Source organism: Capra hircus, chromosome 16 (assembly GCF_001704415.2).
Source record: "Capra hircus breed San Clemente chromosome 16, ASM170441v1, whole genome shotgun sequence".
Lineage (NCBI taxonomy): Eukaryota > Metazoa > Chordata > Mammalia > Artiodactyla > Bovidae > Capra > Capra hircus.
The window spans coordinates 8,799,227-8,815,104 of NC_030823.1; positions in this window are offsets into that span (position 1 = coordinate 8,799,227).

Below are 15,878 nucleotides of genomic sequence, written 5' to 3' on the forward strand. Positions count from 1 at the left end.
TTTTTTTAAAATTATTGATTCAATTTCTTTAAGAGATATAGGCTTATAAAGATAGTCCGTTTGAAATGTGTAGATTTGTGTATAGATTATTTACGATAATGATAGTTTCATTTCTTTGTTTGTTTTGTGTTTTTAACTGCTTTATTGAGATATAATTCACACATCATACAGTTCAGTTATCTTTAGATATCTTTAATCACAGCAACTACCACCATAGTCAATTTTAGAACTTTGTAATCACTTTAAGAAGAAACAACCAACCCTTGAGATGTTATCCCTTATACGCCTAAAGCAACTAGTGATTTATGTGGTCTTTATAGATCTGCCTATTGTGGATATTTTATGTGAATGAAATTATATATCTTGTCTTTTGTGACTGGCTTCTTTCATTTGACATGTTTTCAATGTTGACCTGTGTTGTAGAATATATCAGAAAATCACTATTTCTGAACAATAGTCTGTAGTATGGCTGTACTTCAATTGTCAGTCAATCAGTTGATAGACAATTGAATTGTTTCCACTTTTGGCCACTATAAATAGTGCTGCTATGAATTTTAATTAGAATTTTTATGTGAACATATGCTTTCATTTCTCATATATATTGGGTTGCCCAAAAAAATTATTTATGTTTTCCTGTAACATCTTACAGAAAGCAAAACTGAATGAACTTTTTGGCCAAGCTAATATCCAAAATTATTGTGTTATATGGTAGCTCTGTTCATTTCAGAAACTTGCAGACTGTTTTACAAAGTGGCTATACCTTTTTACAGTCCCACCAGGAATGTATGAGAGTTCTGATTTCTCCATATCCTCAGTAATGTTTGGCATTTCATGACTTTTTCATTCTAACAAGTTTAGTGGGATTGAAGTAGTATCTCATTTTGGTTTTGATTTGAATTTCCCCAGTGACTAATGATGTTGAGCATCTCATTGCCCATATTATATGTTCCTTGGAGAAATGTCTTTTAAAATAATTTGCCAAGTTTTAAAAAATGGGTTATTTGTACTTTAATTACTGAGTTGTGTTTCTTAAATGTTAATAATACAAATCTCTTATCAGATATGATTTGCAAATAATTCTCTCAAATCTGTGGGTGCTATTTTCACTTTCTGAATGATGCCCCTTGAAGCAGAAAAATCTCACTTTTGATGAAGTCCCTGATGTCTGTATTTTCTCACTCCTACTTTTGTTGACATATCTATGAATTTGTAAAATCCAAGGTCAAAATTTATCCCTATGCTTTCTTCTAAGATTTTTATGGATTTAGATCTCGTATTTACTTTTTGATCCATTTGATGTTATTTTTTGCATATCATGTGAGTTCAAAATTCCAGCTCCATTCTTTTTAAAATTAATTTTATTCGAGTATAAATGAATCCATCATACAAATATACCCTTTCCCTTTTTGACTTCTTCCCGTTATGATCATCACAGTACATTTAGTACAGTTCCCTCTGCTAGACAGTAGGCTCTCACTAGTTATCTAGTTTATATATAGTAAAGATATACCCATTTGAGTGCAAAGTTCCAAACAATAGCAAGGAGAGAGAAAAAAGCCTTCCTCAGTGATCAATGCAAAGAAATAGAGGAAAACATAGAATGGGAAAGACTAGAGATCTCTTTAAGAAAATTAGAAATACCAAGGGAACATTTCATGCAAAGATGGGCTCAATAAAGGACAGAAACACTATCGACATAACAAAAGCAGAAGATATTAAAAAGAAGTGACAAGAATACATGGGAGAATTATACAAAAAAGTTATCTCCATGACTCAGATAACCATGATGGTGTGATCACTCACCTAGAGCCAGGCATCCTGGAATGTGAAGTCAATTGGGCCTTAGAAAGCATCACTAGTGGAGGTGATGGAGTTCCAGTTGAGCTGTTTCAAATCCTAAAAGATGATGCTGTGAAAGTGTTGTACTCAATATGTCAACAAATTTGGAAAACTCAGCAGTGGCCACAGGCCTGGAAAAGGTCAGTTTTCATTCCAATTCCAAAGAAAGGCAATGCCAAAGAATGCTCAAACTACCGCACAATTGCACTCTTTTCACACAGTAGCAAAGTACTGCTCATAATTCTCCAAGCTAGGCTCCAAAAGTATGTGAAACATGAAATTCAAGATGTTCGAGCTGGATTTAGAAAAGGCAGAGGAAACAGAGATCAAATTGCCAACATCCGTTAGATCATCAAACAAGCAAGAGAGTTCCAGAAAAACATCTACTCTGCTTTATTGAGTATGCCAAATCTTTTGACTGTGTGGATCACAACAAACTGTGGATAATTCTTAAAGATATGGGAATAGCAGGCCACCTGATCTGCCTCTTGAGAAATCTATATGCAGTTCAGGAAGCAACAGCTAGAACTGGACATGGAAAAACAGACTGGTTGCAAATTGGGAAAGGAGTACTTCAAGGCAGTATATTGTACCCCGCTTATTTAACTTGTATGCAGAGTACATCATGCAAAATGCTGGACTGGATGAAGCACAGGCTAGAATCAAGATTGCTTGGAGAAATATCCATAACCTCAGATACACAGATACCACCACATCTATGGCAGAAAGTGAAGAAGAAGTAAAGAGCTTTTCGATGAAAGTGAAAGAGGAGCGTGAAAAAGTTGGCTTAAAGCTCAACATTCAGAAAACTAAGTTCCAACATCTGGTCCCATCACTTCATGGCAAATAGATGGGTAAACAATGGAAACTGTGAGAGACTTTATTTTGGGGGGGCTCGAAAACCACTGCAGATGGTGGTTGCAGCCATGAAATTAAAAGACGCTTACTCCTTGGAAGAAAATCTATGATCAACCTAGACAGCATATTAAAAAGCAGAGACTTGACTTTGCCAACAAAAGTCCATCTCGTCGAAGCTATGGTTTTTCCAGTAGCTATGTATGGATGTAAGAGCTGGACTATTAAGAAAGCTGAGAGACGAAGAATTGATGCTTTTGAACTGTGAATGAGACTCTTGAGAGTTCCTTGGACTGCAAGGAGATCCAACCAGTCAATCCTAAAGGAAATCAGTGCTGAATATTCACTGAAAGGACTGATGCTAAAGCTGAAACTACAATACTTTGGCCATCTGATGTGAAGAACCAGCTCATTGGAAAAGACCCTGATGCTGGGAAATATTGAATGGAGAAGGAGAAGAGAAAGACAGAGGATGAGATGGTGGATGGCATCACTGATGTGATGGACATGCATTTGTGTTGGCTGTGAGAGTTGATGATGGACAGGGAAGCCAGGCATGCTGAAGTCCATGGGGTTTCAAAGAGTCGGACACAACTGAGGGACTGAACTGAAATGAACAATATTGTGTATGTATCAATCCTAATCTCCCAATTCCTCCCACCACCACCCCTTCCCTGTGGGTATCCATACAATTTTCTCTATATGTCTCTATTTCTGCTTTGAAAATAGGATTATCTATGCCATTTTTTTCAAGATTCCATGTATATGCATTAATATTTGATATTTTCTTTTTTCTTTCTGACTTCACTGTGTATGACACTCTCTAGGTCCATCCACATCTCTACAAATAACCCAATCTAGCTCCTTTTTTTATGGCTGAGTAATATTCAATTTAATATATGTTCCATATCTTCTTTAGCCATTCCTCTGTTGATGGATATTTAGGTTGCTTCAGTGTCCTAGATATTATAATAGTACTGCTATGAACATTGGGGTGTATGTATCTTTTTGAATTAAGTGACTAAATTTTGAATTGAATGATATATGCAGAGGATTGGGATTGTTTAGTCATATGGTAGTTTTCTTTTTAGCTCTTTAAGGAACCTTCATAGTGTTTTCAATATATGTTGTTGTTGCTCAGTTATTAAGTTGTGGTTGATTCTTTGCAAAACCATGAACTGAAGCATGGTAGGCTTCCCTGTCCTTCACTATTTCCCTGAGTTTACTCAAACTCAAGTCAATTGAGCCAGTGATGCCTTCCAACCATCTCATCCTCTGTTGCCCCCTTCTCCTCTCACCCTCAATGTTTCAACAGTCGCTGTATCAATTTACTTTCCTACCAAACACTGTAGAAGGTTTTCCTTTCCTCCACACCCTCTCCAGCAATTATTGTTTATAGATTTTTTGATGATGGCCATTCTGACTACTGTAAGGTGATATCTTATTTTAGTTTTTTCATTTCTCTATAAATTAGTGACGTTGACCATTTTTCCATGTGTTAAAAAAAAAAAAAGAATTCAACTGAGTATTGATCAGTGCATACGTGGGAAGAAACTATCAAAGAATGTGGAGAGAACTACTGAGCCAACAGTAGAAATCAACCCCTGGTACTCATGAAGTGTCAGGAATACCACCTGCTTACAACAACCATATTGGAAAACCTCATAAATCATGGGGCATCAAGTAGAACATTCAGAAGGTTTTGCCTCAGGTCAGTTCAGTTCAATGGCTCAGTTGTGTCTGACTCTTTGAAACACTATGAATCGCAGCATGCCAGTCCTCCCTGTCCATCGTCAACTCCCGGGTTCTACCCAAACTCATGTCCATTGAGTCGGTGGTTCTATCCTACTATCTCATCCTCTGTCATCCCCTTCTCCTCCTGTCCTCAACCTTTCTCAGCATCAGGGTCTTTTCAGATGAGTCAGCTCTTGCCTCAGTAGTAGAGGGGAAAATACCCTAGACTAAACACTCTTCTGTTCTTATTTGTTGTTTAGTCACTCAGTCGTGCCCAACTCTTCTGTGACCTCATGGACTGTAGCCTGCCAGGCTTCTCTGTCCATGGTATTTTCAGGCAAGAATACTGGAAATGGTGGCCATTTCCTTCTCCAGGGGATCTTCCTAACCCATGGATTGAACCCATGACTCCTTGGTAGTTGGATTCTTTGCTACTGAGCCTCCAGGGAAGCCCCTATTTCCTGCCTAACACACTGTTAAAGAAAGATTGGAAATGAGCAAACAATTTTCAAGATTTAATGACACCCTAGACAGCTCAAGAATATTTGCAGGGATAAAACGTTATCCTTCACCCAAGAAGTTAAAATTCACAGTGCCTGGTGTCTAATCATATTCACTAGGCATGCAAAGGTACAGGAAAACATGATCTGTAATGAAGAGACAAAGCAATCCTTAATCATCAGAGAATAGCAAATTAAAGCCACAATTAGCTATCAACAGAATACTAAAATGTAAAATGGTGAAATGACTCACCATACAACAAGTTTGCAAGGAAGTAGTGTAATAGAAATCTTAATGCACTGTTGGTCAGAGCGTAAAATGTAGCAACACTGAAAATTAGTTTGTCAGTATCTTAAAGATTTAAACAGACACCTATCATATAAGTCATCCATGAATTCCAATAGGTTGAATTCAATAATTATTCTGAGTGAAAAGAGTCGCATAAAAGGGGAAATGTATTCTTTCATTTAACTAAACATTCTAGAAAACACAAGCTTTCTATAATATGTCTGTCTCTGTCAGGGGATAGAAGGGCATCATGGAGGAGTAGTATATAAAATACTCCTTAATTAGTGTGGTGTCATGTCTGAAATTCATTTAATATTATATGCTTCCATGACATCAAAGGTTGGAGGGCCTCAAACGGCCTAACTGCTAGATCCCCTCCTCAAGTCTACTTCTGTGAATGAGATCCTCTAATCAAATAACCCTCCAGGTACAGTGGCTGCCTATTTCTGCATAGCAAGTCTCACTTCCTTACCAGCTTGCAAAATCAAAACAGGCATGCACATCTTCCTGTGGGAACCAGGAATCAGCTTTTCCTCCTGTTACTGCAAAAAGCTCTCACACAGCCCCTGTTCACTCACTCTGTCCTGAACTGCAAACTCCTTATGATCCTGCATGCATGGTGTCCTCCTGCCTTGGCTGTGAGTATGTGTGACTAATAAACTACTGTTGATCTCAACTGCCCTGTGTCCTGTGTCCTATTAGGTCATTCCCATGACCCTAGATGAAAAATGCCCTCTTCACCAACAGGTGGAAAAAAACATGATCAAAACATGAATCCCTTGTCCATTTTTATCTATGAATTCCACACCTGATCTCCATATGCCTAGTGGGAGGCGTGATAGCTTTACATTATATTGTTGCCACTTCTGAAGTAAGCATCTCTGAATATGTCCTTGCCGAGCATCAGTTTCAGTTAATTTCCTAACAGAAGCAATATAAGCTCCCTAAGCAGATTTAATGCTCAGATAATCACAATCTCTTTTGGTCCAGAACTGTGGGTATTTTGGTAATGTAACACATTACATAATTTTACAGTACTACTTCTGAAATACTGTTCTCAATTATTTGCCTCCTGTCATCTCCGTAGTCTAGTAGCCGTGTGTGTGTGTGTGTGTGTGTGTGTGCGCGCACATGCGCGCATGTGTGCATCCATGTGTGTGCTCCATCATGTCTGAATCTTTCCAACTCCAGTGACTGTAGCCGTCCCCCTCCCCAGGTTCCTCTGTCCCTGGGATTTTCCAGGAAATAATACAGGAATGGGTTGCATTTCCTCCTCCAGGAAATCTTCCTGACCCAAAAACTGAACCCATGTCTCCCTCATCCCCTGCACTGGCAGGCAGCTTCTTTACCACTTGAGCCACCTGAGAAGTCATACCTATGTTCATTTTGGCACACAATCTTCATGTTTGCTGTATTTATTTTCTTATTCCCTATGTCTCTGTCTCTTAAATTGGCTTTATGTATATGTGAGGCTTCAGTAAGAGGCTACATTTTCTTTCTTTCTTTCTTTCTTTTCTTTGAGGTATTTAACCTAATTGAAACATGTATTGTTTATCTACTTTTTTTTAATGTGCCTAAAACCTCATCTTTTGCCTGGAACAATACAATTCAAATTCAGCAATAAATGTATCTCTTCTTTTTTTGAATTTCCTTCCCATTTAGGCCATCACATAGTATTGAGCAGTTTCCTCAGCTATACAGTAGCATCTCATTAGCTATCTATTTTATATACAGTATACTGAGTATACTGACTCAAGCTTTAGAGCTGGGAAAGGAAAAAGAATAGCCATTTACATTGATTCCAAATATGCCTTTCTGGTGCTACATGCACACGCTGCTATTTGGAAAGAAAGGGGCCACTTGACCACCTGAGGGTCCCCAATCAAACATGGTGGTCAGATTCTTCTACTTTTGGAGGCAGTCCGTCTGCCCACCGAGGTTTCAGTCTCCCACTGTAAAGGACACCAAAAAGGGGACACAGAAGTGGCACCAGGGAACCAAGCAGCTGATCAGGCAGCTAGGAGAGCAGCATTACAGAACCATGACCTAATAGGGGTTGCCACTTTAGTTCCACAGACTAATTTGCCAGAAACTCCTTCCTATACTGAAGGTGAGACTCTTAAAGCTAAGAGTGAGGGCTTTCAAGAAGATCATATGGGGTGGCTCCACAAGGAGGGGCTCCTTTTTCTGCCTGGGAACCTCCAATGGAAGTTGGTTAACTCCTTACATGCCACCACTCATTTAGGGGAAAAGGCCCTCCAAAGATTACTAGAAAGGTCCTTCAGGGGAACAGGCTTCCAAACAACTATAAGACAGGTGGTCTCCCCTTGTCCCACTTGCCAATTAAACAACCCCCAAGGAGCTCAAAGACCCCAGGTGGCCTAGCCCATCCAACGATGTGGGGCCTACCCAGGAGAGGACTGGCAGATGGACTTCACCCAGATGCCAGTTTCTCAAGGGTATAAATACCTATTAGTCATGATAGACGGAGAAGGCAATGGCACCCCATTCCAGTACTCTTGTCTGAAAAATCCCATGGACAGAGGAGCCTGGTGGGCTACAGTCCATGAGGTCGCTAAGAGTCGGACACGACTGAACTGATTCACTTTCACTTTTCACTTTCCTGCATTGGAGAAGGAAATGGCAACCCACTCCAGTGTTCTTGCCTGGAGAATCCCAGGGACAGCAGAGCCTGGTGGGCTGCCGTCTACGGGGTCGCACAGGGTCGGACACCACTGAAGCGACTTAGCAGCAGTAGCAGCAGCATAGTATATATGGGGTTTCTCAGGTGGTGCTAGCGGTAAGAAGAATCTGCCTGTCAACGTAGGAAATGAGACTGGGGTTTGATCCCTGGGACAGATAGATCCTCTGGAAGAGGGCATGGCAACCCACTCTAATATTCTTGCTTGGAGTATCCCATGGACAAAGGAGCCTGGTGGGCTACAGTCCGTGGGGTTGCAAGGAGTTGGACAAGACTGAAGTAACTTTGCATACATGCATACATACTATATATATATATATAATATATATATATGTCATTTCCAATCTCCCAATTCACTCCACCCCTTCTTCGCCCATTTGGTATTCACACATTTGTTTTCTATATTTGTGTCTCTGTTCTTGCCCTGCAAATAAGACCATCTATAACATTTTTTTACATTCCACATTAATATATGCATTAATATATGGCATTTGCTTTTCTCTTTCTGACTTACTTCATTCTAAAGTGTTCTGATAGTCTGAAAAATATTAATCAGAGGTTTTATCAATGACGATATTAGATATAACCTTAATATATCTGCCACAAGGCTTATTTTAATTACCCTCTGTAGGTGCTATATTTTACTGCTTAGGGTTAAGAAAGATTGATTTCCTCTGATAATGTAAGTCCCAGAATTTATAGGCTACATTCCCTGTCATTTATGATTTTGACCTAGCTACTGTTTTCCTGAACTCATTTTTTTCTTGTAATATTTTGACAGACTCATCAAAAAACAATCAACACCTACCAACAAAAACTTCTTTACTGACCTTTCTCCTCAAAGGTGCAAGTTAATTACATACCTGTCTTCCAAGTTATTGTTGGTAGCAATTTATCAAATGTTTTAACTTGGTTCTGGGTTTTTCTTGAAACACACATGTTATATGAATGTTATATAAAATAGCTTAATTCTTAATACTCTTCTACTTAGTTATTCCAAAACTGCTCCTATACATATTAGTTTCATGTGAGGACTACAGCCATTAAAATAAAACTTTCATCATAAGTTTTCCCAATGGTATTTACCATTTTGTTATTTTGTTAGAAGGAAAGGCTTTACAAGACACAGAAATAGCCTACATATCTGTCAAGAGATAAATAGATGAAGAAGATGTGGTATATATGTACAGTAGTACACTATTTAGACATAAAAAAAAAGGAGACCTTGCTGTTTGTGACAATGTAGATGAATCCGTGAGGGCTTATGCTAAGTGAGTTGTTAGAGAAAGATAACTACTGTATGATCTCACTTAAATGGTGAATCTGAAAAAGCCAAAGTCATAGAAACAGAGTAAGGTGGTAGTTACCAGGGGCCAGGAGGTGTTAGGAGATGGAAAGATGCTGATCAAAGGGTTGTTGTTGTTCATTCTCAGTCATGTCTGCCTCTTTGCAACCCCATGGACTGCAACATGCCAGGCTTCCCTGTGTTTCACTGTCTTCAATCTTTCCCAACATCAGAGTCTTTTCCAGTGAATCAGTTCTTACCATCAGGTGGCCAAAGTATTGAAGCTTCCGCATCAGCCCTTCCAAAGAATATTCAAGGTTGATTCCCTTTAGTATTAACTGGTTTGATCTTGCTGACCAAGGGACTCTCAAGAGTCTTCTCCAGCACCACTGTTGGAAGGCATCAATTCTTTGGCACTCAGCCTTTTTTATTGTCCAGGTCTCGCATGCATACATGACTACTGGAAAAATAATAGCTTTACCAATACAGACCTTTGTAGGCAAAGCAATGTCTCTGTTGTTTAATATGGTATCTAGGTTTGTCATTGCTTTTCTTCCAATGAGCAAATGTCTTTGAATTTCATGGCTGCAGTCACCATCCACAGTGATTTTGGTGCCCATGAAAATAGCCTCTCACTGTTTCCATTGTTTCTCCATCTACTTGCCATGAAGTGATGGGACCGGATGCCATAATCTTAGTTTTTTGAATGTTGAGTTTTAAGCCAGGTTTTCACTCTCTTCTTTCATCTTCATCAAAAGACTCTTTAATTTCTCTTTGCTTTCTGCTATTAGGGTGGTGTCATCTGTATATCTGAGTTTTTTTTATATTTCTCTGCATAATCTTGATTCCAATTTGTGCTTCATCCAGCCTGACATAATGTACTCTGCGTATAAGTTAACTTAGCAGGGTGACAGTATACAGCCTTGATGCACTCCTTTCCTAATTTGGAACCAGTCCATTTTTTCATGTCTGGTTCTAACTATTGCTTCTTGATCTGCATACAGGTTTTGCAGGAGGCAGGAAAGGTGGTCTAGTATTCCCATCTCTTTAAGAATTTTCCACAGTTTGTTATGATCTACACAGTCAAAGGCTTTATCGTAGTCAATGAAGCATAAGTAGATGTTTTTCTGAAATTCTCTTGCTTTTTCTATGATCCAACAGATGTTGGCAATCTGATCTCTGGTTCCTCTGCCTTTTCTAAATTCAACTTTTCCATCTGGAAGACCAAAGGGTACAAACTTAAAAGTTGAGTAACTTCTGGGGATTTAGTTTACAGCATAGTGAGTATAGTTAAAATACTATATTGTATACTTTAAAGTTGCTAAGAGAGTAAATGTTTAGTATTCTCACCACACACACAAACAAGAAAGTCTGTAAAGTGATACAAATGTTAATTAACTTTACTGTGGTAATTGTTTAACAACAGATATGTATATCCAATCATTATATGGTACAGTTTAAACTTACACAAGGTTATGTGTCAGTTATATCTCAATAAAACTGGAATAAAAAAGAAGTTATAGCTATAAATGGACATTGAACCATGGAGTGAGAAAGTGAGCCACCACAATATGGATTAAATCCACTTGATGATAGAATGAGGACTTTGTTTTCTGGTTGAATATACTCTGATTCAAGTGAAACAAAATTGTTCAGTACTGTCTGACTCTTTGCGTTCCCATGGACTGTAGCCTGCCAGGTTCCTCTGTCCATGGGATTTTCCAGGCAAGAATACTGGAGTGGGGGCTCCCATTTCCTTCTCCAGGGGATCTTCCTGACCCAGGGATCGAATCTGGGTCTCCCACACTGCAGTCAGACTCTTTACCGTCTGAGTCACCAGGGATGCTCTGACATCTTGAATTAAGATATGATCTCATTTCAAGTATGAGATATCTTTAAACATGCATAGAGTCGGACACAACTGAAGTGACTTAGCAGCAGCAGCAGCAGTGAAGTGAAGTTGCTCAATCATGTCCAACTCTTTGAGACCCCCATGGACTGTACACTAACAGGTTCCTCTGTCAATGGGAATTTCCAGGCAAGAATACTGGAATGGGTTGCCATTTCCTTCTCCAGGGGATCTTCCTGACACAGTGATCAAACCTGGGTCTCCCACATTGCAGGCAGATACCTGACCATCTGAGCCACCTGGGAAGCATAGGTCTCTAGTAATTTCTCTTTTCCCATCTTATTCCTGCACTTTCCCCCCAATTTTGAGAATAATATTTCTGACAGATATAAATTAAATTATTATGCTTTCTGTACTTTGGCACCCCACTTTCTATTCAGTATAACTCAAGGAAATACAAGGACTCTGAGGCAGGAACACTTCGCAGTGAGAGGTTTCCACATAGAACAAGTATAATGGTTAATATCATCCAGCTTCAGTAGTTGTATGTATTCCACTATAGCACTTGAAAATATTTCTGTTTCTTTTGGACAGAGCTAAAGAATGCTTAAAATGTCAAATAAAATTTTGAAAAAAAAGACTAAAAATTTTTATAAGTTTAGACTCAAAATAATATAAAGTTATGCTTACATGCATCATTTTCAATGATAACAGGACATTCATTGGAGTACTGAAAAACAAACTTATTTCCACAATTGCATAGTTGTTTACCCCCAAACTTAAATGAAGTGCAGTATAAATTATGAATTAGAACTTCCAAATCATACTCAATGTATCTTTGAAACAGAGTTTCACATCAAAAATTATTATACCAAGATCAAAGTGATATAACATTAAAGACTATTGTTAGTCTTTCTTCAAAAGATCAAAGAAGGGGTGATTTCAAATGTTGAAAAGGAAACTCATCTCACCCTCTTAGGAGATCAAATGTCAGATTTTAGGTTAGAAGAAGAAATGAATTGATACCAATTAATGCAGGTCTGAAACTGGTAGGAGATTATCAATTTACAAGGCACCAAAATCAGGTATTATAAAAAAGGATGGATTTCAAATTGATGTTACAGTTTGAAAGATATTCAGAAGAGCTTCATGTAAATTGAAACATTATAACTTGTAATGATAGAATAGGGCATGAGTAATTATACTAATGACTTCATTTATATATTTAATTTTATGTTTTCTCCCTTATGCTGAATTTCTACATCATTTTCAAACTTAATATTAAAATAAAAGTATAAATAAAATTCAAATAGCTTTATAAAGATAGTATATATAAAATATTGAAACATTAATAAAACTCTTAATAATGTTGAATTTTTCCAAAGGATTATGCAATAACTATAAGGAATTATAAAATGGTAATATGTAGGAGAAGCAGGGTCTAAATATTGTGTAATTATATATATATATTAATGACCTCAACAGAGAAGACAATGGCAAGCCACTCCAGAACTCGAGACTGCTAGGAGTCGGACACGACTGAGTGAATTTACTTTCACTTTTCACTTTCATGCATTGGAGAAGGAAATGGCAACCCACTCCAGTGTTCTTGCCTGGAGAATCCCAGGGATGGGGGAGCCTACCGTCTATGGGGTCTCACAGAGTCGGACACGACTGAAGTGACTTAGCAGCAGCAGCAGCAATGACCTCAAATATACATCTATACATGCTTCTTTCAAACCTTAATATGTGCTAGAAACTAAGGATCATGGGGAATTTATTTAATTGAATTTAATTTTTATATTAATTTTATTGAAGCATTGTTGATTTACAGTGCTGTGTTAGTTTTTGCTGTATAGCAAAACATATATATATATTCATATGTATATATATATATAATCCATTAATTTTTAGACACTTTTCCCATACAAGCCATTACAGATTATTGAGTAGAGTTTCCTGTATTATACAGCAGTTTCTTATTAGTTATCTATTTTGAATATGGTAATGTGTTTTTCAATCCAAACCTTCCAATTTTCCCCCCACTTACCCCTTAGTAACCATAATGTTTCTTTTTCCTACATTCATACCTCTGTATCTGTGTCATAGACAAATTCATTTATAACCTTTTAGATTCCACATATAAACAATACCATGATATTTGTCTTTCTCTGTCTGATTTACTTTACTCAGTATCACAATCTTTATACACATCTATGTTGCTGCAAATGGCGTTATTTCATTCTTTTATAAGACTGAATACTTTTCCATTGAATATATGCACCATGTCTCCTTAATCCATTTCTCTGTCAATGGACATTTAGATTGCTTACATGTCCTGACTATAGTAAATTGTTCAGCATTGAACACTGGAGTGTATGTATGTTTTTGAATTACTGTTTGCTCCAGACAAATGTGCAGAAATGAGATTTTTGGATCACATTGTTCAGTTGCTCAGTTGTGTCCAACTCTTTGTGACCCTATGCAATGCAGCATGCCAAGCTTCCCTGTTCTTCACCATCTCCTGGAGCTTGCTCATACTCATGCCCACTGAGTCAGTGATGCCATCCAGCCATCTCATCCTCTGTCATTCCCTTCTCCTTATGCCTTCAATCTTTCCCAGCATCAGGGTCTTTTCTAATGAGTCATCTCTTCCCATCTGGTGGCCAAAGTGTTGGAGCTTCACCTTCAGCATCAGTCTTTCCAATGAATATTCAGGTTTGACTTCTTTAGGATTGACTGGTTGGATCTCCTTGCAGTCCAAGGGACTCTCAAGAGTCTTTAGCACCACAGTTAAAAAGCATCAATTCTTCATAAATCAGCCTTCTTTATCATCCTCATCATATGGCAGTTCTATTTTTAGCTTTTTAAGGAACCTCTATTCTCTTCTCCATAGTGGATGTACTAGTTTAGATTCCCACCAACAGTGTAGGAGGGTCCCTTTTATCCACATCCTCTATAAGATTAATAATTTGTAGATTTTTTAATGATGGCCATTCCAACCAGTGTCGTTCTGATTTGCATTTCACTGAAAATGATGTTGAGCAACTTTTCCTGTGCTATTGGACTATTTATGTGTCTTCTTTGCAGAAATGTCTGTTTAGATCTTCCACCCATTTTTTTGTTCAGTTTTTCTTGTTTTTTTTTTTTTTAATATTGAGCTGAAGTAGTTGTTCATATATTTTAGAGATTAATCCCTTTTTGATTGCTTTTTTTGCAAATATTTTCTTTCCTTATGAGGGTTGTCTTTTCATTATATTTATAATTTTCTTTGCTTTGCAAAATCTTTTAAGTTTCATTAGGCCTCATTTGTTTTTATTCTAATAGTCATTCTAATAGTTTTATTCTAATAGTCATTACCCTAGTTCAATTTAGTTCAGTTCAGTTGCTCAGCTGTGTCCGACTCTGCAACCCTTGAACTGCAGTATGCCAGGTCTCCCTGTCTATCACTAACTCCTGGAGTCCACACAAACCCATGTCCATAAAGTCAGTGACCCATTCAACCACCTTATCCTCTGTTGTCCCCTTCTCCTCCTGCCCTCAATCTTTCCTAGCATCAGGGTCTTTTCAAATAAGTCAGCTCCTTGCATCAGGTGGCAAAGTATTGGAGTTTCAGCTTCAAATTACTCCTTCCAATGAACACCCAGGACTGATCTCCTTTAGGATGGACTGGTTGGATCTTCTTGCAGTCCAAGGGACTCTCAAGAGTCTTCTCCAACACCACAGTTCAAAAACATCAATTTGTCGGTGCTCAGCTTTCTTCACAGTCCAACTCTCACATCCATACATGACCGCTGGAAAAACCATCGCCTTGACTAGACAGATCTTTGTTGGCAAAGTAATGTCCCTGTTTTTTAATATGCTGTCTAGGTTAGTCATAACTTTCCTTCCAAGGAGTAAGCATCTTTTAATTTCATGGCTGCAATCACCATCTGCAGTGATTTTGGAGCCCAGAAAAATAAAGTCAGCCACTGTTTCCTCTCTTTCCCCATCTATTTGCCATGAGATGATGAGACCAGATGCCATGATCTTAGTTTTCTGAATATTGAACTTTAAGCCAACTGTTTCACTCTTCTCTTTCACTTTCATCAAGATGCTCTTTAGTTCTTATTCACTTTCTGCAATAAGGGTCATGTCATCTGCATATCTGAGGTTATTGTTATTTATCCCAGCAATCTTGATTCCAGCTTGTGCTTCTTCCAGCCCAGTGTTTCTCATGATGTACTCTGCATAGAAGTTAAAAAAGCAGGGTGACAATATACAGCCTTGAGATACTCTTTTTCCTATCTGGAACCAGTCCTAGGAGACACATCAAAAATGATCTTGACATAATTTACAGCAGAATGTGTTCTGCCTATATTTTCCTCTATGAGCTTATGGTGTCTTGCCTTACATTTAGGTCTTTAAACCATTTTGCATTTATTTTTGTGTATGGTGTTAGGAAGCGTGTTCTAATTTTATTCTTTTACATGTAGCTGTCCAGTTTCCCCAGAACCACTTCTTGAAGAGTTTGTCTTGCTTTCATTGTATGTTCTTGCTTCCACTCTCACAGATGAGGTGATCATTGGTGTGTGGGTTTATCTCTGGGCTTTCTATCCTTTTCCATTTATCTATATTTATGTTTTTGTGCCAGTACCATAATGTTTTGATGACTGTAGCTTTGTAGTCAGGGAATGTAATTCCTCCAGCTCCATTTTTCTTTCTCAAGTTTGCTTTGAGTACTTAGAGTCTTTTGGGTCTCTATACACATTATAAAAATGTTTGGATCTAACTGTGAAAAATGCCATTGGTCATTTGGAAAAAGCATTGACTGTGTAGATTGCTTT